The sequence below is a fragment of the Trachemys scripta genome, chromosome 25 (assembly GCF_013100865.1).
Source record: "Trachemys scripta elegans isolate TJP31775 chromosome 25, CAS_Tse_1.0, whole genome shotgun sequence".
Lineage (NCBI taxonomy): Eukaryota > Metazoa > Chordata > Testudines > Emydidae > Trachemys > Trachemys scripta.
The window spans coordinates 526,146-548,796 of NC_048322.1; the positions used below are offsets into that span (position 1 = coordinate 526,146).

General features: G+C 45.8%; 1 long non-coding RNA gene across 1 annotated transcript in view; it reads left to right on the plus strand.

The window, feature by feature from the left end:
• The window catches only part of LOC117870085, a 38,226-nt gene that overhangs the window by 1,741 nt on the left and 13,834 nt on the right, over positions 1-22,651 (plus strand). The gene's annotated exons all lie outside the window — the stretch shown is intronic.

The window sequence follows — 22,651 nt, forward strand, 5'->3', positions numbered from 1 at the left end:
TCTGTCTCTCCAAGGACCTGGCCCCTAGTGCAAAATTATAGACACTCCCCAGAAATCTGAAACGGCCACTTCATAACTGATAGAATGTTATTGATCTATTGACTTCTGGGAATTACCAATAAAAGAAAGAACCCAGTGAAGTTGATACCATGAGGGAAAGATCTCATGTGTCTTTACAAATTGGTATAATCTAATCTGGAACTTTATACAGTAAAATGCCTTATTCATAGCCCTATGGCGATTGCCTGTATCCTGTAGGGACCTTAATTCTGCACAGTCCCAGCTGCTTCTGTCCCCCACCATACCCCCAAACCTTTTCACCCCTCCAACTATCAGCTGTCAGTCTTCCCTTGCTGCTACACCTTCCTGACTGGCAGAGAAACTCTAAGCTCTAGCCCCTTCTCTTTGCCTCTGAAAGTTGCCTTTCCTAGGGCTTTGCTGCCTGTGTGAATGACAGGTAGGGATGGGGAGCCATCACTTTCTGTGTATTGACTGAACATCCATCTAGTCCCTGACACCTTCATTTATGCAGCGGTACATTTATTGTAATTATTTATCTTTAAAAAAAAGCAAAAACATCAAAGATCAGGTCTGCAGCCTATAAACCCTCCATGTCCTTAAACAACAGTATGTTGGGCCCTGCCAGAGTATCAAGTTCAGCAAAATTCAAACCTCCAAAAACTAGGAAATAGAGAACTAATGTGCACGCCAATACAACCTTAATTCTGCCCCCTAGAGGTGGCAACTGCCACTGGGCATTATCTGCCAGCACTCCAGCTGCACTCACTGTGTTAGGTGTAGCTTCACTGAAAGGTAGAGGCGTTAGTTGGAGCAACTTAGTGGAGGTGTGATTGTGATATAAGAAGATCTGGGTCTGAGTCCCCCATGTGTGCGATGAAAGGAAAGAGGTGCATGTGTACCTTGAGCTTCCAGTCTGTATTTGCACTGAGCTGTGCATGTTGTCAGGTGGAAATGGGACTGTTTGCCATGGGAATGGTCAGCAGTGAGATGGGATGCGAGAGCAGTCTGTGTGCTTAACGATGGGTAAGTGAATGTAGAACGTTAGCTGGAACTTCTGTGAGTAAGGATGAAAGAGTTGTAAAAAGGGGTGAAGAAGTGTTCAGTTGACAAGTGTGCGGCTGTTTCTGGGGAGCAGCCCAGTATCTGAGTTTAGAACAGGTGTCAGTAGCTCCTGTACAGCACAACTCACCTAAAACCAAATTCCAACTGAGCAAAGATAAAGTGCTTTATTGTGTGCCCTGGTTGACATTTTCCCTAGTACTTGGAAGGCTCATTGTTCATGTGGGTCAGAATTAGGATTACATTGGTGTGTACCTTATCTCTGCATTTCCCGATTATTACAAGTTTGAGTTTTGCTGATCTCTCTTCTGGAGGGGCACCAGACAGCTCCGGGCAACCTTAAATCCTGTGTTCATAAAGTTTTTTGTAAGTGAATTTCCTAGCTTTTTGCACAGAGCGATGTTGGCGGGAGGAGGTAGCAGCCCTATAGGCAGTTGTAGGTCTCACACAAGTTTGCAATCGGAGGCACAGAGAAGTGCAATGACTTACCCAAGGTCGCCCAACAGGTCTGTGGCAAAGCCAGGTATAGTCCCAGTCCAGTGCTCTCTCCAAGTAGGTGCTGGGTGATTGTGAAGTGTTGCTCCCCTCTCCTGTACTTTTTTCATTACGGTGGAATGTGAATAATGGTCATGCCTTCAAATGTTTCTCTCCTTCCCCACCTCCTCCTTCTGCTACCATTTCCAGCTCGGACTCCCCTTCTTTCAAGTGTTTGTCATGGGCAGTTGGTAACAGAGCCACCGAGAGAAATCTCTCACATGGTCTGTGCCCCAGCTGGGCCTTCTACTCCTAGTCTAGCCATGTCCTACCTCTGCCCCTCCTCCAAACACGCCCCCTCCCCGATACACTGTGGCCTGCCCCTCCACCCCATACATGTGTAACATGTACCTTTAAACTATTCATATTTTGGATTTCAGATAGTTAAATTTGTTACCTTCTGCTCCCTGTCATAAGTTTCATTTGTTTGGTGGTTCTCTGATGGTTTTCCATTGACAGTTTGGGAGGGAGAAGGCTGGTCACTTGAGCGTTGCGTTACCTTGCATGCTGACTAGTGAGAAGTGACGACTCCCTCTTGGGTGGATGGGCCCATCCTGGGGCCCGTTACCTCTCGGTGATTGATTTTCCATTCCAAGTTCATAAAGTAGATTTTCAATATAAATGCTTTGTTCCTTACATATGACCCCTATGTTGATCTCTCAGTCTTTGAGTCTTGACCACCTATGAGCTTTCTGTAGACACCTCACATGACCATCCTCCGAGAGATGTGTTTGGTGTGATGGGTTTGTCAGGTCTCAGGTGAGAGCTGCTGGCAAAGACCAAGTGACCCTTTGCCAAGGGATCTCTGTGTCACTGTCTGACCCCCGTAGGCCAGGGAGAGGACGACTTTCTGCCAATGGTCTTCAGGACGGGTCTTGAATTCACTGCAGTGCCGCATGTCCCCTCTCCATTTCCCTTCTCTGTGTGCTGTCTGGGACGCTGCTCCACTTCCTGCTCCACAGGCCACCCCGTATCTACTCCATGTGCCAGGCTGCTGGCAGCCCCCAGTGAGAGGCCATCCAGCCCATCAACCTGGTGCCCAACTGCTGGGCCTCCACTCAGTGAAGGCCAGAGCCCTGAATGCTGCCAGCCCTCTGTTTGGGGCTGGAGATGCTCCACAGACTGTTCCCTTCCCAGGGTTGCCCCAGTCTGAATAGAGTAGGTCTCTCCTGTTAACTCCTGCTGCAGTCCTGGCATGGTTTGCAGGTGTGGAGGAGCTGGGCCAGTCCAGACTAAAGCAGTTTAACCCCCTTCTGTGCCAGCGTGGGGTTTATATAGCCCTTCACAGGCACCCAGGCCCAGGGAATGGCCCCCTATCAACCCCATGCCTAATGTGGTGGGGCAACCCACTGGCAGCGTTGCCTTTGAGGGTGCTGCTCCCTCCTACTCCCACTCCCTCCCCTCCCCCTTTACTGCCACCACAGTGCCTGTTACCTTGACTTCCTGAGGGGTGTGTTTTCTTATCTCTTTCCCACCCCCACCCCACCCCGGATCCGTTGTGAACCCTCTGTCACTCACCTCTGTGTCAGGAGACAAGGCGGGTCATGGGGTGCGGGTGATGCTATGCTGGAATCCATCATCACTCCAGGAATGGCAGCCTTGAGCTTCCTTGAAGGTTGCCGGGATGCTGACGTGCACTGGCGGAGAACTGGGGCTTGATTGAGTCCATGGACCATTTGGCCCACACTGTGTCACTGTAAAGCCTGCTCTGCATTGCTACCAATTGTTGCTGGTGGTGTTGTGCCCGTAAGTCTCTGTAACGCTGTCTTCAGTGACTTGAGGGCATGAGCACCAGCCTCAGGCAGACTGGTAAGTAGCAGGGAACAAACCCCAAATTGGTTGTGAGCTCTATATGTAGATTTCACCAACCAAGTATCCAGTGTAACAGCATTAATGTGGAATCACAGACAGTTCCCTTGTGTCATCCCATATATCTCACCACACAGGTGAGCTCACCTTTGTGACAGATGGTCCCTTACTCCAGGGGTTCTCAACCTTTTTCTTTCTGAGGCCCCCCCCCAACATACTATAAAAACTCCATGGCCCATGTGGGCCACAATACTGGCTTTCTGCATCCAAAAGCCAGGGCTGGCGTTAGGGTGTAGCAAGCAGGGAAACTGCCTGGGACCCCATGCCACAGGGGCCCCCACAAAGCTCCATTGCTTAGGCTTTGGCTTTAGCTCCTTGTGGTGGGGCTCAGGGGCCCTGGACTTCAGCCCCATGCGCTAGGACTTCAGTTTTCTGCCCTGGGCCTCAGCAAGTCTAATGCTGGCCTTGCTTGGCAGCCCCCCTGATAACTGCTCGTGGCCCCCCAGGGGGCTCCACACCCCTGGTTGAGAACCACTGCCTTACACCACGAATCACAGCAATGTTCAGGTAACTGCCAGTCCCAAAGGATCAGTCACTTCATTAGGTCAATTGAATCTTAGATCTCCCACAAAGACAACACTTGGAGCCAGTCCTGTCATAACCTGTATTGAGATTTATTTCAAAGAAAATGAGAATAGTTTATAAACTTAAAGCAGATGCAGACGAGTTACAGTCTTAAATATCAAAAGGCAATGGAAGCTTAATAAGCAAGCTCTACATATTCTTTAGGACTAATCCAGGATAAGGAGCTGAGAATCTCTTCCTTATGCCTAGAAACTTTGCCCCCCCAGAATCCAAGCAGCATACAGATAATCAGTTCCTTCAGCATGGGGTTTTTTATCCTCTTTTTGCCATGTGCTCTGAGCTGCAAACTCAGCCAATGAGAGATAAAGAGCACAACAACAGTCTTGTGTCTTCTTTAATGTCCCATAATAGTCTATCTAGTGTTGATGGACCTTTCCTGCCAGGCAGGGTGTAATGCATTCTGTTGCCAATCAGCACTTCCCCTAGGTAAAGTCTCTCCCCTGTCTGGTGATTTAAATAGCCACAGAGGCTCACAATGCAACTAGCCCAGGCAACAACTCAGTAAAGCATTCAATAAAGTCTAAACACATTCTTGTCATTATAATACTGTTTTAACACTACTAACACTGGTGTGTCAGACTGATTCCAGCTATGCATTTGTCCATGTTCAATTAAGACATGGGGGACTTTTACAAGAGCTAACACCTCATCTGCCAGTGTCACAGGCAGGATGGGCAGGGATGGTGTCTCTAGCCTCTGTTTGCCAGAAGCTGGGAATGGGCAACAGGGGATGAATCACTTGATGATGACCTGTTCTCTTCATTCCCTCTGAAGCACCTGGCATTGGCCACAGAGCTAGATGGACCATTGGTCTGATGCAGTGGGCCATTCTTATGTTCACAGGTTCTATGAGGAGTATCTACTCATCTGGACTCGCTGGGGAGCCACAGAAAGAAATGAGGTGTGCTGAGACAAGGAGGCCCAGTCTCATAGTCCCCAGGGTCACGCTTGCCAAAAGCTAAAACTAGGCCCAGCCCATGAAAGGGGGCACTCCCAGGAGAGACTGTATAAAGGCTGGAACATCAAACAACTTAATAAACCTGAGACAGCTGCCTTGGGACAATGACAGGGAGAATCCCCCAAAGTGACTCCTTTGATTCTGCTCTTCTCTGGCCTTTGGTTCATAGAATCATAGAACTGGAAGAGACCTCGAGAGGTCATCTACTCCTGTCCCCTCACTCAAGGCAGGACTAAGTATTATCTAGATAATCCCTGTGAGGTGTTTGTCCAGCCTGCTCTTAAAAATCCCCAATGATGGAGATTCCACAACCTCCCTAGGCAATTTATTCCAGTGCTTAACCACTCTGACAGGAAGTTTTTCCTAATGTCGGACCTAAACCTCCCTTTCTGCAATTTAAGCCCATTGCTTTTTGTGCTATCTTCAGAGGATAAGAAGAACAATTTTTCTCCATCCTCCTTCTAACAACCTTTTATGTACTTGAAAACTGTGATCATGTCCCTTCTCAGTCTTCTCTTCTCCAGACTCAACAAACACAATTTTTTCAATCTTCCCTCATAGGTCATGTTTTCTAGACCTTCAATCATTTTTGTTGCTCTTCTCTGGACTTTCTCCAATTTGTCCACATCTTTCCTGAAATATGGCGCCCAGAACTGGACACACTGCTCCAGTTGAGCCTAATCAACACGGAGGAGTGCAGAAGAATTACTTCTCGTGTCTTGCTTACAATAATCCTGCTAATACATCCCAGAATTATGTTTGCTTTTTTTGCAACAGTGTAACTCTGTTGACTCGTATTTAGCTTGTGATCCACTGTGACCCCCCCCCGATCCCTTTCCACAGTACTCCTTCCTAGGCAGTCATTTCCCATTTTGTATGTGTGCAACTGCTTGTTCCTTCCTAAGTGAAGTAATTTGGATTTGTCCTTATTGAATTTCATCCTATATACTTCAGACCATTTCTCCAGTTTGTTCAGATCATTTTGAATTTTAATCCTATTCTCCAAAGCACTTCCAACTCCTCCCAGCTTGGTATCCTCCGCAAACTAGATAAGTGTGTCGTGGAAAAAGTCACCCACGCATTGATTTTAGTTCACAGACTCAAGCCTGAGGCCACTTTATTGCAATACATACCAACGCGTTGGGGCGACAGTCAGAAAACTGTCAAACCTAGCAGCAGCCTGCAAGCTGCTTTAGTCCATTAAACCGCAAGTACAGTACAAATAATACGTCATTTATGTGAAAATAAGAGTAGCGGTCTGTCCCTTTTTCCCGGTAGCTTTCTCATTATTTACGAGAATTGGGTGCCTATTGGGTGGGGGGGTTTCTTGGTGGTTTTGACATGGGTGGTACTTGACACCAGCGGGGGTGTTATTTTTTGTCAGGGTACATATTGTTTTCCCGGGGAGGCCTGGGGTTTATTACAGGACGCCCAAAGATGATATATGATTGGCTGGTGGCAGGTAGTTGGAGGAGCTGTCCTTTACTAGAAGCAATTTCTTCATATAAGCCATTACTATGTTTCATCAGCAAGCAGTTATGTTTTTTTATCTATAAGCGGTTATCATGTTGCTAAGGCCTTTCTCATGGCTTCCTCCCCTCCCTCCTCAGATCATAGCCCATGACCGTATTTGGCAGAGAATTGCACAGCTTAGCTGTGTTCAGGTTCTGGCCTGTACTGTTTTATGTAAAGGCAGTCTGTACAGTCAGCTTTTGTCACTGGGCCTGAATTTGGGCCTTTGGTGTTACTGTGGCTGTCATTGAAAAGGCTACCTAGCTCTTTTTCCCCACAATTTCCCTCCTCTGATGCCATGTAGGCATCATCGTAATTTGCTAAAGCGGCTATAGGGCAGTATTTAGACTTGGTGGAAAAGGGGGATTAGCAGACACGAGACTGGAGGTACTGATGGATTTGACACTAAAGTGGCTTATTTCTGGGTCTTAGGGGGAATACAGTGTGGTTTCAGGGATATCTATGTGGAAAAGAAGGGCTTGGGGTGGAGGTTGAACTTGTAGCTGGGGTAAACGACATATCTTGCAGAGACAGCAGAGGAAAGCGATTAATAAACAGCAACAGATCGTGAGAATTATTCCAGTTAGGTTTTTAAGATTGAGGAAGTGAAGAGGCTGGGCGTGGCTTGGGTGATTTCTTTAGAGGCAAAATACAAAACTTCATGGGAAGTACATAGGGTACCCACTCGATAGGGGGCCTGAAATGCTTTGGCCTCTTCGTTGTATTCGATCTCTATTACATGTACCTGGTCTTGGAGGTGCGATAGGTTGGAGAGGAGGGAAAGTAGAAAAGTTAAATTTAAGAAGCGGTTTGGGAGAGGGAAGTTCAATCGAAGGTAAGAGAGACGGCTGGGTGGAGGGATACAGAGATTTGGGGATTAGCAAGCCATGTGATAAATCGGCTACCCTGAGCAGTGGTCAAATTAAGGTGAAAAGGAAGAGGGGTGTGGGGATTGGATGGCAGGGCGCAACCATCCCTTTTCCCAAACAGGGCTTCTCCTCCTGGGGCCTTGCCTACTGCTTCTCCTTCCCAACAAACTGTATCAAAGATGTTCAGCAATTCCCCAAGGTGTAACTTACGGAGACAAAATAATTGTGGGGGTTCCAAGGGCCATAAGGACCACAAGGTTCCAATTCCCACCCAGACGTGTTGATCAGTGAAACCATGGGGAGTGGTGATAAAACGGCTAGGTTCGTGGGGTGGCTTGACTTCCCATACCTGCCGGCTGATAACCCAGTCCCATAGACAGCCCGCCCAGGGTCCCGGCAACAGTAAGTGCGCTGGGGCCAGCCTATGTGCCATTGACAGGCCCTGAGGCCTGGAAGGAGCATTTTGAGGAGTCTCAGGCCCACCCTGACGATGCCCACGTATGCCTCCATTTCCATAGCTCGGGTGGCACTCCTGCAGTAGCATTAAGGGCTTTGGGCCATTGCTGACTCAGGACATCGCTCTGCATTTCTGCTAAGAAACCATTAAAGAAATCCTGCATTTGGCTGCAAGCTGAATCCCATCCGGTGTTTTTCCCTATTAAAACGAGGGTGTTTATTAATTTTGTTAAGAGGGTTTGGGTTGTGGTTCCCAGTCCTGACAGGGCATGGAGGATTTTTATATTTGAGAGGCTGCTGGTTAACCCTGCCTCAATGAGGAGGCCTGATGCCCTTTCCAAATTCCCCAGGCGTTGTTCATGGTCCTGGGCCTTGTCTATCGTCCAGATAGCGGCTGCTCTAGTTAGACTATGCAAGGCCCCTTTCAGCAAGCCTCTTTTTCGCCGAAAATTTTCCCACTGCAGAAGCTGGGCTAATCGAATGGCCGCTCCTTGGGTACAATTGGGGTATAGGGTAGTTATTTGGAAGGCGGAAATGGGAAATGACAAGGTGATGGTTCCCATAGTTGCATTTAGCACCATCCACCGTCGGTAGCGGGAATTCTGTTGGTTGGGTGGGCTGTACCACATTTGGTGGTCCGAGACTCGAATTTCTCTGAGGCCGTGATTAGACAGATGTGTGTGGGAAGGATATGAGTGGGAGTAGTTGGGGAATGGAGATTGTAACGATGGGCTAGGAGGCAGTCGTGTAGAGTAGGGGTCCCCCTCCTGTAGGTGAAAGTAAACTTAGGGTGACAACCAGAATAAGTGGTAGGGATACCAAAAAGAAGGTAACTGATTACAAAACATTGCATGGAAGTTCCCGTACCAAACGACAGTTCACAGGTGCCAGCTGTTGCTAATATGTCAATCTCTGCATGGGAGTTTTCCTCCAGAGCCTCAAAGCTGGTGTCGGTAAGGGAAAAGGGGAAGGATGCCTTGGTGACGGTTTTGTTTTTACGCCACTTGATAGTGTGGCCATATAGATAGCCGTTAGGTCCTGTTGAGAACAGGCCGGGACAAAATTTCCCAAGTGAAAAGGGGCCTTCCGGCCTTGGGCAGTCGGAAGCATTTACAAAAGTATCTTGGGACCTGGCTTGGGAAGTGCCCAAGGGGCTTAGAGGGGAAGGGGTGACAGTCTGACTGGTAACTGACTTGCCTACTCAGTTGGGGAGTGCAGTGCACCAGGAAGGAACCTGGGGGTAGCGGCAAGGGGCTTCCCCTGGGAGAAATCCTAGGTAATAGCGAGCCCCACATTCCCAAGAAGTCATACCACATGTCCCTCCTTGCCAGGTAATACTTCTTCGCTGGTTGTTATACCAATAAAAACTAGCAGGATCTTATTAAAGGGGACAAGATAAAGATGCCACATTTATTATGATAACAATTTTATTTATGACCAATAACTAATATCTTAATCCTTATACACACACATTATACCTAATACCTATAGAGAGAGACACACACACACACACACATCCATCAGATGTTCTGCAGTTGCTGCATAGTTACCAGTCCTGCTTGAGTCTGTGGCTTGAGTTTGCAGCTTGGGTTCGTAGCTTGTGGCGGCTGACTGGCCAGGAAAGCCGGGCACAAGGACGAGCTGGGTCTCTGTTGGGCATGCACCGATGCCCTTCCATGTTGGCAGCAGAATGTTACCCTCCTCCAAAGTTTTCCAATTTACCCATCCTTTTTGTAGGCTTTAGTTTGAATCCAGAGTTTATAGGTCTTGCTGTGTCATGCTGCCTCTGGGTTGGTGATTGATCACCCGTCAATTGCAGATATGACTTTCAGCCTTGGACCAGGCTTTGATCTTCTTTCTATTGTACCTTTTCTTTTTAGGGTGGATTCTTTTTACTTTGTTAGGGCTTTTGTCTGCATCTTCAGCCGTTGGTGTTTGAACTTTATTTAATCAGGACAGGCTGGGGCTGGAGGTTGATTCCATTATCCATACATACCTCTGTCATAACTATAAAGAAAAGGGTGTAACAGCTGTCCTTTGTACAGTACTATAAAATCCCTCCTGGCCAGAAACTCCAAAATCCTTTTCCCTGTAAAGGGTTAAGAAGCTCAGGTAACCTGGCTGGCATCTGACCCAAAGGACCAATAAGGGGACAAGATACTTTCAAATCTGGGGGGGGAGGGAGGGGTGAAGGCTTTTGTTTGTGCTCTTTGTTTGGAAGTTTGTTCGCTCTTGGGACTGAGAGGGACCAGACATCAATCCAGGTTCTCCCCATCTTTCTAAACAAGTCTCTCATATTTCAAACGTGTAAGTAAAAAGCCAGGCAAGGCATCTTAGTTTTACTTTGTTTTCTCAACTTGTAAATGTACCTTTTACTAGAGCGTTTCTCTGTTTGCTATACTTTAAACCTAAGGCTAGAGGGAGGTCCTCTGAGCCCTTTAAGTTTGATTACCCTGTAAAATTATTTTCCATACTAATTTTACAGAAATGATTTTTACCTTTTTCTTTAATTAAAAGCCTTCTTTTTAAGAACCTGATTGATTTTTTTCCTTGTTTTTTAGATCCAAGGGGTTTGGATCTGTATTCACCAGAAAATTGGTGAAGGTCTCTCAAGGCTACCCAGGGAAGGAATGGGATGGTGGCAGTGGACCAAACCTAAGCTGGTAATTAAGCTGAGAAGTTTTCATGCAGGCCCCCATATTTGTACCCTAAAGTTCAAAGTGGGGATACAGCCTTGACATGGTGGTAGCGGTGGGATTCATTTAAAACCCAAAAGCCAGGAAGATTTTCTTTTCCTTCTAGCTGCTTGGAAAGCAGAGCTGAAGGTAGATGCATATCTTATCTCTCCTTGCCTGAAGGCAGAGGTGTTAAGTATTTTAACAAGGGCCTTTGTTAAGAGAAGGGTTCAATTAATAAGCAAACGACTGGTAAAAGGAATTTACAAGCTGAATTGTTTTTTTTCTTTTTACATCCTTGGGAGTAGCTAGTTAGAAAGTCTCTGTTAACTCAGCAGCAGCCTGAGCTAAGTGCATCCCAGTTTCAGTCAACTTCAGAGGGGTGTGACCCAGCACAAGAAAACAGAAAAATAACTACCAAAGAAGTAGCTAACAAAATAAAACTGGCCAAACTAGAAGCAGAAGAAAATGAAAAAAAAATCAGACTACTTCAAAATAAAAAACTCGAAAAAGAAGCCAAAAAGGAGGCCCATAAAAGAAAAAGAAAAAAAAGCCAAAGAGGAGGCCCATGAAAGAAGAGAAAGCCAAAGAGGAGGCCCACAAAAAAGAGATGGAGCTGAAAAAAGCCAAAGAGGAGGCGAGAGAAAAAGAAAGGAAGCATGAACTGGAAGTAGCAAGGGCTAGGCAGGATGCACCAGCCCATCCTAGCAACTCCTCTCCAGGTACCACTTCCCATCCCAGAAAATTCCCCACCTACAAGGCAGGCAATAATACTAAGGCCTTCTTAGAAAATTTTGAAAGGGCCTGCCATGGATACAGCATCACTCCAAACCAGTACATGGTAGAGCTGAGGCCGCAGCTCAATGGACCCTTAGCAGAGGTGGCGGCTGAAATGCCTAAGGAACACATGAACAGTTATAAACTTTTTAAAAACAAGGCCAGACTCAGAATGGGGCTAACACCCGAGCATGCCCGTCGACGGTTCAGAGCCCTAAGGTGGAAACCCGATGTGTCATTTACCCGACATTCCTACCACATTGGAAAAAATTGGGATGCCTGGATATCAGGAGCAAATGTTAAATCTACGGAAAAGTTGCCCTTCCTAATGCAAATGAAGAAGTTTTTAGAGGGTGTTCCTGAGGAAATAGAAAGGTACATCCTAGATAGAAAGCCCAAAACTGTAACCGAGGCGGGGGAAATTGGAGCCAAATGGGTGGAGGTGGCAGAAAAGAAAAAAAATAGTAGCAGTTGGAGCGAATATCAGAAGGGGCAAGCCGAAACAAAACCTTACCACCGGGGACAACCCAAGGCCCCGCCCACATCCCAAGGGAAACCCCAGGCGCCTTCTCACCCCACCACACCAGTCTCCACCAACCAACATCGCCCCGGTGATACCTTAGCAGGGCGATGTTTTAAATGTAATGAACTGGAACATATAAAGGCTCGCTGCCCCAAAAACCCCAACCAATTACAGTTCATTACACCCCAATCACACCAAAGATCCCCAAACCCAGATGCCTCTCTCATACCCTCAGAGCAAAGGGAAACCTTGAAAGTGGGCAGAAAGAAGGTTATCGCTTGGAGGGACACTGGGGCACAAGTGTCACCTATCCACCAATCCCTAGTGGACCCCAAACTCACCAACCCGGAGGCTCCAGTAACAATTCAACCCTTCGTGTCACACTCTGTAACCTTGCCTACAGCCAAGTTGCATGTCCAGTACAAGAGCTTGTCAGAAATGTGGACTTTTGCAGTCTGACAATTATCCCATCCCCATGCTACTGGGGGAAGACTTGGCCAACCATGTGAAGCTAGCCAAGAAGGTGGAAATAGCCTGGCTGCGGGTGACTAAGCAAGCTTGCACCCCCATCCCTGTTCCTGAGCCGTCCACCAGGGCCCCGTCTGTGTTACCGAAGACCCAAACAAAGGTGGTGGAACTAGATCCCCTGCCAACAACTGCAACAGCCGTAGTGGATCCAATCCCAGAGATCAAGCCAAAGCCAGTCCCAAAACCGGAACTGGCAACGCAACCAGCACCAGAACCATTGCCAGCACTGAGTCCAGCGCTTGCAAACCCGTCTACAACTCCAATGCCAGAGGGCACCAGCGAGCCTAAACTGGCAGAAGCAGCAGATAACCCTACCCAAGAGGCTCAGCCAGAGCCTAAAATACCACATAGTGCACCAGCGGACAGCGGTTCACAGTCAATGGAAACCGCCCCAGCACCTGCATCGCTTCCAGAGGGGCCAAGCCCCAGTCCACAGTCCAAGGAGGAACTGATGTCTCCAGCATCAAGGGAACAGTTCCAGGCTGAGCAGGAAGCAGATGACAGCCTTCAGAAAGCTTGGGCGGTGGCGCGGAGCACCCCACCACCTCTCAGCTCTTCTAACCGATCCCGGTTTGTTGTAGAACAAGGACTTTTATACAAGGAGACTCTTTCTGGTGGGCACCAGGAAGACTGGCATCCTCAAAGACAGTTGGTAGTTCCCACTAAGTATCGGGTAAAGCTCTTGAGCTTAGCCCATGATCATCCCAGTGACCATTCTGGGGTGAACAGAACCAAAAACCGGTTGGGGAAGTTCTTCCACTGGGAGGGAATGGGCAAGGACGTTGCTAATTATGTCCGGTCTTGTGAGGTGTGCCAACAAGTGGGAAAGCCCCAAGACCAGGTTAAAGCCCCTCTCCAGCCACTACCCATAATTGAGGTCCCATTTCAGCAAGTAGCTGTGGATATTCTGGGTCCTTTCCCAAAGAAGACACCCAGAGGAAAGCAGTACGTACTAACGTTCATGGATTTTGCTACCCGATGGCCGGAAGCAGTACCCTTAAGCAACACCAGGGCTAAAAGTGTGTGCCAGGCATTAACAGACATTTTTGCCAGGGTAGTTTGGCCCTCCGACATCCTTACAGATTCGGGAACTAATTTCCTGGCAGGGACCATGGAAAACCTGTGGGAAGCTCATGGGGTGAATCACTTGGTTGCCAACCCTTACCACCGTGAAACCTATGGCCTGGTGGAGAGGTTTAATGAAACTTTGGGGGCCATAATACGTAAATTCGTAAATGAACATTCCAATAATTGGAACCTAGTGTTGCAGCAGTTGTTTTTCGCCTACAGGGCTGTACCACATCCCAGTTTAGGGTTTTCACCATTTGAACTTGTGTATGGCCGCGAGGTTAAGGGGCCATTACAGTTGGTGAAGCAGCAATGGAAGGGGTTTACGCCTTCTCCAGGAATTGACATTCTAGACTTTGTAAGCAACCTACAAAGCACCCTCCGACACTCTTTAGCCCTTGCTAAAGAAAACCTAAAGAATGCTCAGAAAAAGCAAAAGGCCTGGTATAATAAACATTCCAGAGAATGGTCCTTCAAAGTAGAAGACCAAGTCATGGTCTTAAAGGCGCTCCAGGGCCATAAAATGAAAGCGACGTGGGAAAAACTATTCACTGTCCAGGAGCGCCTAGGAGCTGTTAACTGTCTCATAGCCTCCCCCACCTCCAACATAAAGCCTAAGGTATACCATGTTAATTCTCTTAAGCCCTTTTATTCCAGAGAATTAAACGTTTGCCAGTTTACAGCCCAGAAAACAAGTAACGCGGAGTGGCCTGAAGGTGTCTACTACAAAGGGGAAAAAAATGATGGCGTGGAAGAGGTAAACCTCTCCACGACCCTTGAACGTCTGCAGCAACAGCAAATCAAGGAGCTGTGCACAAGCTTTGCACCAATTTTCTCAGCGAACGGGCATACCACTCCATTAACACAGGTAATGCTCACCCAATTAGAACCCCACCCTACCGGGAGTCACCTCATGCCCAAATTGCTATACAAAGGGAGATCCAGAACATGCTACAGATGGGTATAATTCGCCCCTCTAATAGTGCATGGGTATCTCCAGTGGTTCTAGTTCCCAAACCAGATGGGGAAATACGCTTTTGCGTGGACTACCGTAAGCTAAATGCTGTAACTCGTCCTGACAACTATCCAATGCCACGCACAGATAAGCTATTGGAGAAATTGGGATATGCCCAATTCATCTCTACTTTAGACTTGACCAAGGGGTACTGGCATGTACCACTAGATGAACCCACTAAGGAAAGGTCAGCCTTCGTCACCCAGGCAGGGGTGTATAAATTCAATGTACTCCCTTTCGGGTTGCAAAATGCACCCGCCACCTTCCAAAAACTTGTAGATGGTCTCCTAGCGGAATTTAAAAAATCTGCAGTTGCCTACCTCAATAATGTGGCCATTTTTTTTTATTCATGGACAGAACACCTGGAGCACCTGAAAAAAGTCTTCGAGTGCATCCGACAGGCAGAACTAACTGTTAAGGCTAAAAAGTGTCAAATAGGCCAAAACAGAGTGACTTACCTGGGGCACCAAGTGGGTCAAGAAGCTATAAATCCCCTACAGGCCAAAGTGGACGCTGTCCAAAAGTGGCCGGTTCCAAAGTCAAAGAAACAGGTCCAATCCTTCTTAGGCTTGGCCGGATATTATAGGCGATTTGTACCCCACTACAGCCAAATCGCCGCCCCGCTAACAAACCTAACCAGAAAGAAACAGCCAAATGCAGTTCAGTGAACTGATAAGTGTCAAAAGGCCTTTCACCAGCTTAAGGCAACACTCATGTCTGACCCTGTGCTAAGGGCCCCAGACTTTAACAAACCGTTCCTAGTAACCACAAATGCGTCCGAGTGGGGCGTAGGAGCAGTTTTAATGCAGGAAGGACCGGATCAAAAATTCCATCCTGTTGTGTTTCTCAGCAAGAAACTGTCTAAGAGGGAAAGCCACTGGTCAATCAGCAAAAAAAAAATGCTATGCCATATGTTTGGGGACGGCGTTTCCAACTACAAACAGACCATGCTGCGTTACAGTGGCTTCATACCGCCAGGGGGAATAACAAAAAACTTCTTCAGTGAAGCTTAGCTCTCCAAAATTTTAATTTTAAAATACAACACATTTCAGGGGCTTCTAACAAAGTGGCTGATGCACTCTCCCGGAAACGTTTCCCAGAATCAACTGGTTAAAAATTGGTCTTGGAATGTGAAACATATTGTTAGTTTTTATATAATCAGTACTATGTCTAAAGGTACATGTGTCTTATTAACTCTGTTTTCTCCTAGAGCTCCAGGAAGAAATCACAGCCAGTGTGAAACCGGATGTCCAACACTATCTGTGATTTGGGGGGCGTGTCATAACTATAAAGGGAAGGGTGTAACGGCTGTCCTGTGTACAGTACTATAAAATCCCTCCTGGCCAGAAACTCCAAAACCCTTTTCCCTGTAAAGGGTTAAGAAGCTCAGCTAACCTGGCTGGCATCTGACCCAAAGGACCAATAAGGGACAAGATACTTTCAAATCTTGGGGGGGGGGCGGGAGCGGGAAGGCTTTTGTTTGTGCTCTTTGTTTGGAAGTTTGTTCGCTCTTGGGACTGAGAGGGACCAGACATCAATCCAGGTTCTCCCCATCTTTCTAAACAAGTCTCTCATATTTCAAACTTGTAAGTAAAAAGCCAGGCAAGGCGTCTTAGTTTTACTTTGTTTTCTCAACTTGTAAATGTACCTTTTACTAGAGTGTTTATCTCTGTTTGCTATACTTTAAACCTAAGGCTAGAGGGAGGTCCTCTGAGCTCTAAGTTTGATTACCCTGTAAAGTTATTTTCCATACCAATTTTACAGAAATGATTTTTACCTTTTTCTTTAATTAAAAGCCTTCTTTTTAAGAACCTGATTGATTTTTCCTTGTTTTTTAGATCCAAGGGGTTTGGATCTATATTCACCAGGAGTTGGTGGGAGAAAGAAGGGGGGATGGTTAATTTCTCCTTGTTTTAGATCCAAGGGGTTTGGATCTGTATTCACCAGAAAACTGGTGAAGGTCTCTCAAGGCTACCCAGGGAAGGAAATTAGCTTTGGGATGGTGGCAGTGGACCAAACCTAAGCTGGTAGTTAAGCTTAGAAGTTTTCATGCAGGCCCCCATATTTGTACCCTAAAGTTCAAAGTGGGGATACAGCCTTGACAACCTCATTCACACATCTAAACTAATAAGATTACAGCAGGGTTTGCAAAAATGAAGGTTGCAGCAAGCCCTTACAAAATGGAGTAAGCGTTTTAAAATGGGGTTTGAATTACAATATGGCAAACAGTGAACAGAAGTTACACTGTAGGCAAGTGTAATAAATGGTGAACAGAAATTACAATACTGAAACAGTGCAAGTCTCAGGGTACATCTACACTACAGGGGGGAGTCGATTTAAGATACGCAAGTTCAGCTACGTGAATAGCGTAGCTGAATTCGACGTATCGCAGCCGACTTACCCCACTGTGACGACGGCGGCAAAATCGACTTCTGCGGCTTTCTGTCGACGGCGCTTACTCCCACCTCCGCTGGTGGAGTAAGAGCGTCGATTTGGGACGCGATAAATCGATCCCCAAGAGGTCGATTTCTACCCGCCGATTCAGGTGGGTAGTGTAGACCTAGCCTCAGTGATTTAAGCAGGAATTGGATTGATAGTGAAATTTACAAAGGCAGCTGACTGAACAACTGTGGCTCTTAACAAGAATCTTAACTGTTAATTAGCCAGTTATTGGGGTAACCGGTTTTATGAATGAATATTGTTTCATTCATAAAACTTTACTTATGAAGTTACATTAATAAAGTAAACAATTAAACAATTTTATTCATCAGTTCTACATTGTCCCCCTTTTGACCCTTCAATCCAAGGGTATTGAATGGGTCACACTTTATGTAATTGTTTTAAGGCAGAACCAACATAACAGTTAGGATTACTAACAGGACAATGATGGGATGAAAAATTATATTTAGAACTGCTTTTACAACACTTTGCCCCTTTATTTATGATTATTACAGCAGTTGTTATTGTAGGGCACGGGTGATTTGTTGCAAACAAACCAAACAATCATAATTATAATAATTGGGAATACAATAAAACCATTACCATTACAATAATTGACAAACAAGATGAGGCCCAAGTTTGATGCTGCAATAACCATCAAACAATAAAAGTCACTGAGGTCAGGACCTTCTTAAGCACACACAACAAATAAGATTTTGTAGGAGTTACCACAGTTGTCATGCAAGGTTAAGCTGATTTGGACTTAAACTAACATTTAGTTGCTAAAATGTTGCAGAATTTTTTATTTTTAACAGTTGTTTTTAAGAGGTTTCTGGGGACCTGAAAGATGGGGCCCTTCAATTATGGGCCAAGGTTTTGCAGGTTATGGAGGGCCAAGAACTACCCTTTAGGGCTTGGGGAAGTAGAACCAGAGTGCATAGAGGAAAATGTGGAATTAACAATACAAGCAAATGTAACTAACAATACAAATGTATTAATAACAAAAATTAACAACAAAATGACTATTAGAGAACCTAACAAAAAATAAACCTGATGCACTGGGGACCAAAGTCCTTTGGACACAAGTGGTGATTGATAAATTGGATGGACATGGGGGAAGTAGAGAGAGGAAAAGACATTTGCCCTGTCTAGTGTAGTATCCCCTATTTTCTGGACCCAATGCTAGTACAGGACACCGCTAGAGACAGACACAGAACATGCAACACAGAACACTGAACACAGACTTTGTCATGACACTATAACCATGGTATTTTATAACTCTTCAGCTGGTATCAGCTCTCCTGATGTTCTGGTTCAGAGCCTGAAAGATAGAAGCTTGGAAACAAATTAGCACAGTGCTTCCACCATGGCAGAACCTGCTTGGTCTCTGCCACAGTGTGTTTGGTATTTGGGGCTGCACAAAAGCTAATTAAGTGGTGCATTTCTTGTGAGTGTAAATCCTTCCTTTCTTTCAGTAAAAGGGCATTAACACTCCATTTAGAAAAAAAAAATTGTTTTAAAATCTCCAGCCATTTTGCCATGGCCTGGAGATGTGAGGCAGAAGCAGGCACTGTTGTTAACTGTTTCAATGGCATTTTGGCCCCGGGAGGAGGAATTTACCCAAATATTCCCCTTTCCAATCTTCAGAGGGGTCCCAAAGGTCTGCCCCCTTCTGGGGTCTTAAATGTTTTTTCTCCTGATGTTACTGCTGCTGTAATATTTGAGAGTGCTGTTTTAATTCTCTGTACCCAACCTGTTTTCCAGTTTTTCTATTTGTTGCTTGTCTGGGCCCGATCCTGCTTTTTCCAATAAACAGTTCCTTTTTATGGGCACAAGCCTTGTTCCACTACCAATTTAGCAAGGAGGGTGGGCTTTTTAACTAGCCCCCACCCTTCTTGGTCCCGTTTCTTAAACATTTTCTTCAAAATTGTGAAATTGCCACAATATTACTTACAAAAAAACAAAACAAATAAACATAAACCACACTACACTGCCCAAAAGTCTATATCCTTCCCTTCGAGCCTTACTTACATCTCCTAAGATATCCTCCTCCATTTCTCTAAATTTACTGGGGCGGACTTCTTCCCCCTCCCCCCTTTTAATTTGTCCCAGCGGGCCACTTGCTGCCTAGTATGGTAGGCTGGGCCAGGAGATATGCGCAGCATCTCAGCCAACTGCTCTGCCTGGTCGAAGATGCAGTGCATACATTTCTCCAATTCCCCAACCAGGGAACTTGGAGAGGATACTAAGGGGATTATAGATTCTGTGGGGGAAGAGGGAGCGGGTTGCTGTTCGCTCGCCTCGTCCTCATCCTCGAATCCCGCCCCCCCATAGTGGGGAACTTGCTGTGGCTGCTACCCCTCTGGTTGCCCCTGGGGTACCCGGGCTTGCCTAGGCGGTCTCCCATGATCCAAATAAAAATCTTTGGGGGTTATTTAAAGGGAGGGGGGACCGTCAGGGCCCGGGGAGCTGAGGGTATTTGTCTAACGGGGAACATAGGGGCAGGCAGGGAGTTAAGGGTTTAGATTGAACTTCCTTCAATTGTTTTTTTGCTTCTTCTAATTGGGCCTTAACCTTCTCATGGGAGTTATTTAGACTTTGTTGAATGGACTCTGAACGTCGCTTTTCCATTTCCCCATACCAATTAAAAAATGCATCCCACTGGGTTTGATTTGCCTTGTAAACTAATAAGGCGCCCCAAAGGTGCAAAATCTTTTTAAAATCAAAAGTCCCTTCCTCCAGGAACTGCAAACTTGGATTATCCCTTGTGTTCTAATTCCACTCCTTTAAAAATTTGCAGGTCAGGGGCCCATAGTTGGAATGCATATACGCGGCCGGAGTATCGTTTTCCGGTGCTGGGACCTGCTTGGCCTGTGAGGTTCCCATGGTCAGATGGCTTTGCCTCAACACTCCCTAAACGATCAAACAAGACAGTATTATGGTGATAAACCCTGTATTGCCTAACTGGTTCAGTGAATATTATGGCGTTAAATCAGTTAAGCAGACCCAGCCGCTCATAAACAAGGAATGGCGTTTCTTTTCCCTTCACCCGGCCCCACCCCAAGCCCGACAGACTTGCAGTGCCTCTGTCATTGCCGGGCGTAGCGATCTGGCCAGAGATGGCACAATCAGAGTTCTCTCACTGAGGCACAGGTGAGCAGTTAAACAAGCAGAACCAGTCACTTGTAAACAAGGAGTGGATCCCCCCTTCTCCCCCCCCCCCCCCCCAGGGCTCTACATCAAGCCCGGCAGACCTGTAGTGCCTCTGTTGGTACCAGATGCAGCACCCCAGCCGGGGATGACCCGAAAGGCTTGATTCACCTTAATTCTATATCCATATAGTGAATTAGATCTGGACAATGCAACCCTTCCCCTTTTTCCATGAGTGAGGGTTAAGTACTTAATGAAGCAATTTGCTAGAAAAAAAAAAACTTCCTGACTATTAAAAGCAATATTTCTCTAAATCCTAGCCACTGGAACACTGCGGTAAGCCTCGGTCTCTTTTCCAGGCGAGGCCATCTCCCCANTTATAATAATTGGGAATACAATAAAACCATTACCATTACAATAATTGGGTACATTGACAAACAAGATGAGGCCCAAGTTTGATGCTGCAGTAACCATCAAACAATAAAAGTCACTGAGGTCAGGACCTTCTTAAGCACACACAACAAATAAGATTTTGTGGAGTACCACAGTTGTCCTGCAAGGTTAAGCTGATTTGGACTTAAACTAACATTTAGTTGCTAAAATGTTGCAGAATTTTTTATTTTTAACAGTTGTTTTTAAGAGGTTTCTGGGGACCTGAAAGATGGGGCCCTTCAATTATGGGCCAAGGTTTTGCAGGTTATGGGGGCCCAAGAACTACCCTTTAGGGCTTGGGGAAGTAGAACCAGAGTGCATAGTGGAAAATGTGGAATTAACAATACAAGCAAATGTAACTAACAATACAAATGTATTAATAACAAAAATTAACAACAAAATGACTATTAGAGAACCTAACAAAAAATAAACCTGATGCACTGGGGACCAAAGTCCTTTGGACACAAGTGGTGGTTGATAAATTGGATGGACATGGGGGAAGTAGAGAGAGGAAAAGACATTTGCCCTGTCTAGTGTAGTATCCCCTCTTTTTCTGGACCCAATGCTAGCACAGGACACCACTAGAGACAGACACAGAACATGCAACACAGAACACTGAACACAGACTTTGTCATGACACTATAACCATGGTATTTTATAACTCTTCAGCTGGTACCAGCTCTCCTGATGTTCTGGTTCAGAGCTTGAAAGATAGAAGCTTGGAAACAAATTAGCACAGTGCTTTCACCCTGGCAGAACCTGCTTGGTCTCTGCCACAGTGTGTTTGGTACTTGGGGCTGCACAAATGCTAATTAAGTGGTGCATTTCTTGTGAGTGTAAATCCTCCCTTTCTCTCAGTAAAAGGGCGTTAACACTCCATTTAGAAAAAAAATTTTGTTTTAAAATCTCCAGCCATTTTGCCATGGCCTGGAGATGTGAGGCAGAAGCAGGCACTGTTGTTAACTGTTTCAATGGCATTTTGGCCCCGGGAGGAGGAATTTACCCAAATATTCCCCTTTCCAATCTTCAGAGGGGTCCCAAAGGTCTGCCCCCTTCTGGGGTCTTAAATGTTTTTTCTCCTGATGTTACTGCTGCTGTAATATTTGAGAGTGCTGTTTTAATTCTCTGTACCCAACCTGTTTTCCAGTTTTTCTATTTGTTGCTTGCCTGGGCCCGATCCTGCTTTTTCCAATAAACAGTTTCTTTTTATGGGCACAAGCCTTGTTCCACTACCAATTTAGCAAGGAGGGTGGGCTTTTTAACTAGCCCCCACACTTCCTGGTCCTGTTTCTTAAACATTTTCTTCAAAATTGTGAAATTACCACAATATTACTTACAAAAAACCAAAACAAACAAACATAAACCACACTACACTGCCCAAAAGTCTATATCTTTCAGAGTTTGGTTTAACAAAACAAGATTTGTATCTTATGTTTTTAACCCACTCTGGGCCAGAGGGAGAGAAGCTAAGCTTCCCTCTGTATTGCTCGGCCTTCTACCACTGAGGGTTCATACACCAAAAATAAAAACCCCTCCCAGGGGCAGAGCGAGAAACCCTAACTTCTCCTCTTATGCTCAGATATGCTACGACTGAGGGTGTATGCACCTTTTCTTGAACATTTTTAAAAGCTTGTTTAAACTTTCCTGTTGCTCCTGATATCGTTTAGTGAGCGACACAGTCGAGATTCTGAAATCATAGCTTATATTTGTTATTTTTTTGCTACCTATTCAGAGGCCAGCAGGTTTGGTTAACTAGATTGTATTATGCTAAGTTTACTTGGTGATGTGCACACCAATGTTTACAATAACTGAGGCATTTTACCAATATTCCCCTTTCGCAATTCTCCACCAAAATGTTATACCAATAAAAACTAGCAGGATCTTATTAAAGGGGACAAGATAAGATGCCACATTTATTATGATAACAATTTGATTTATGACCAGTAACTAATATCTTAATCCTTATACACACACATTATACCTAATACCTATATACACACACACACACACACACATCCATCAGATGTTCTGCAGCTGCTGCATAGTTACCAGTCCTGCTTGAGTCTGTGGCTTGAGTTTGCAGCTTGGGTTCGTAGCTTGTGGCGGCTAACTGGCCAGGAAAACCGGGCACAAGGACGAGCTGGGTCTCTGTTGGGCATGCACCGATGCCCTTCCATGTTG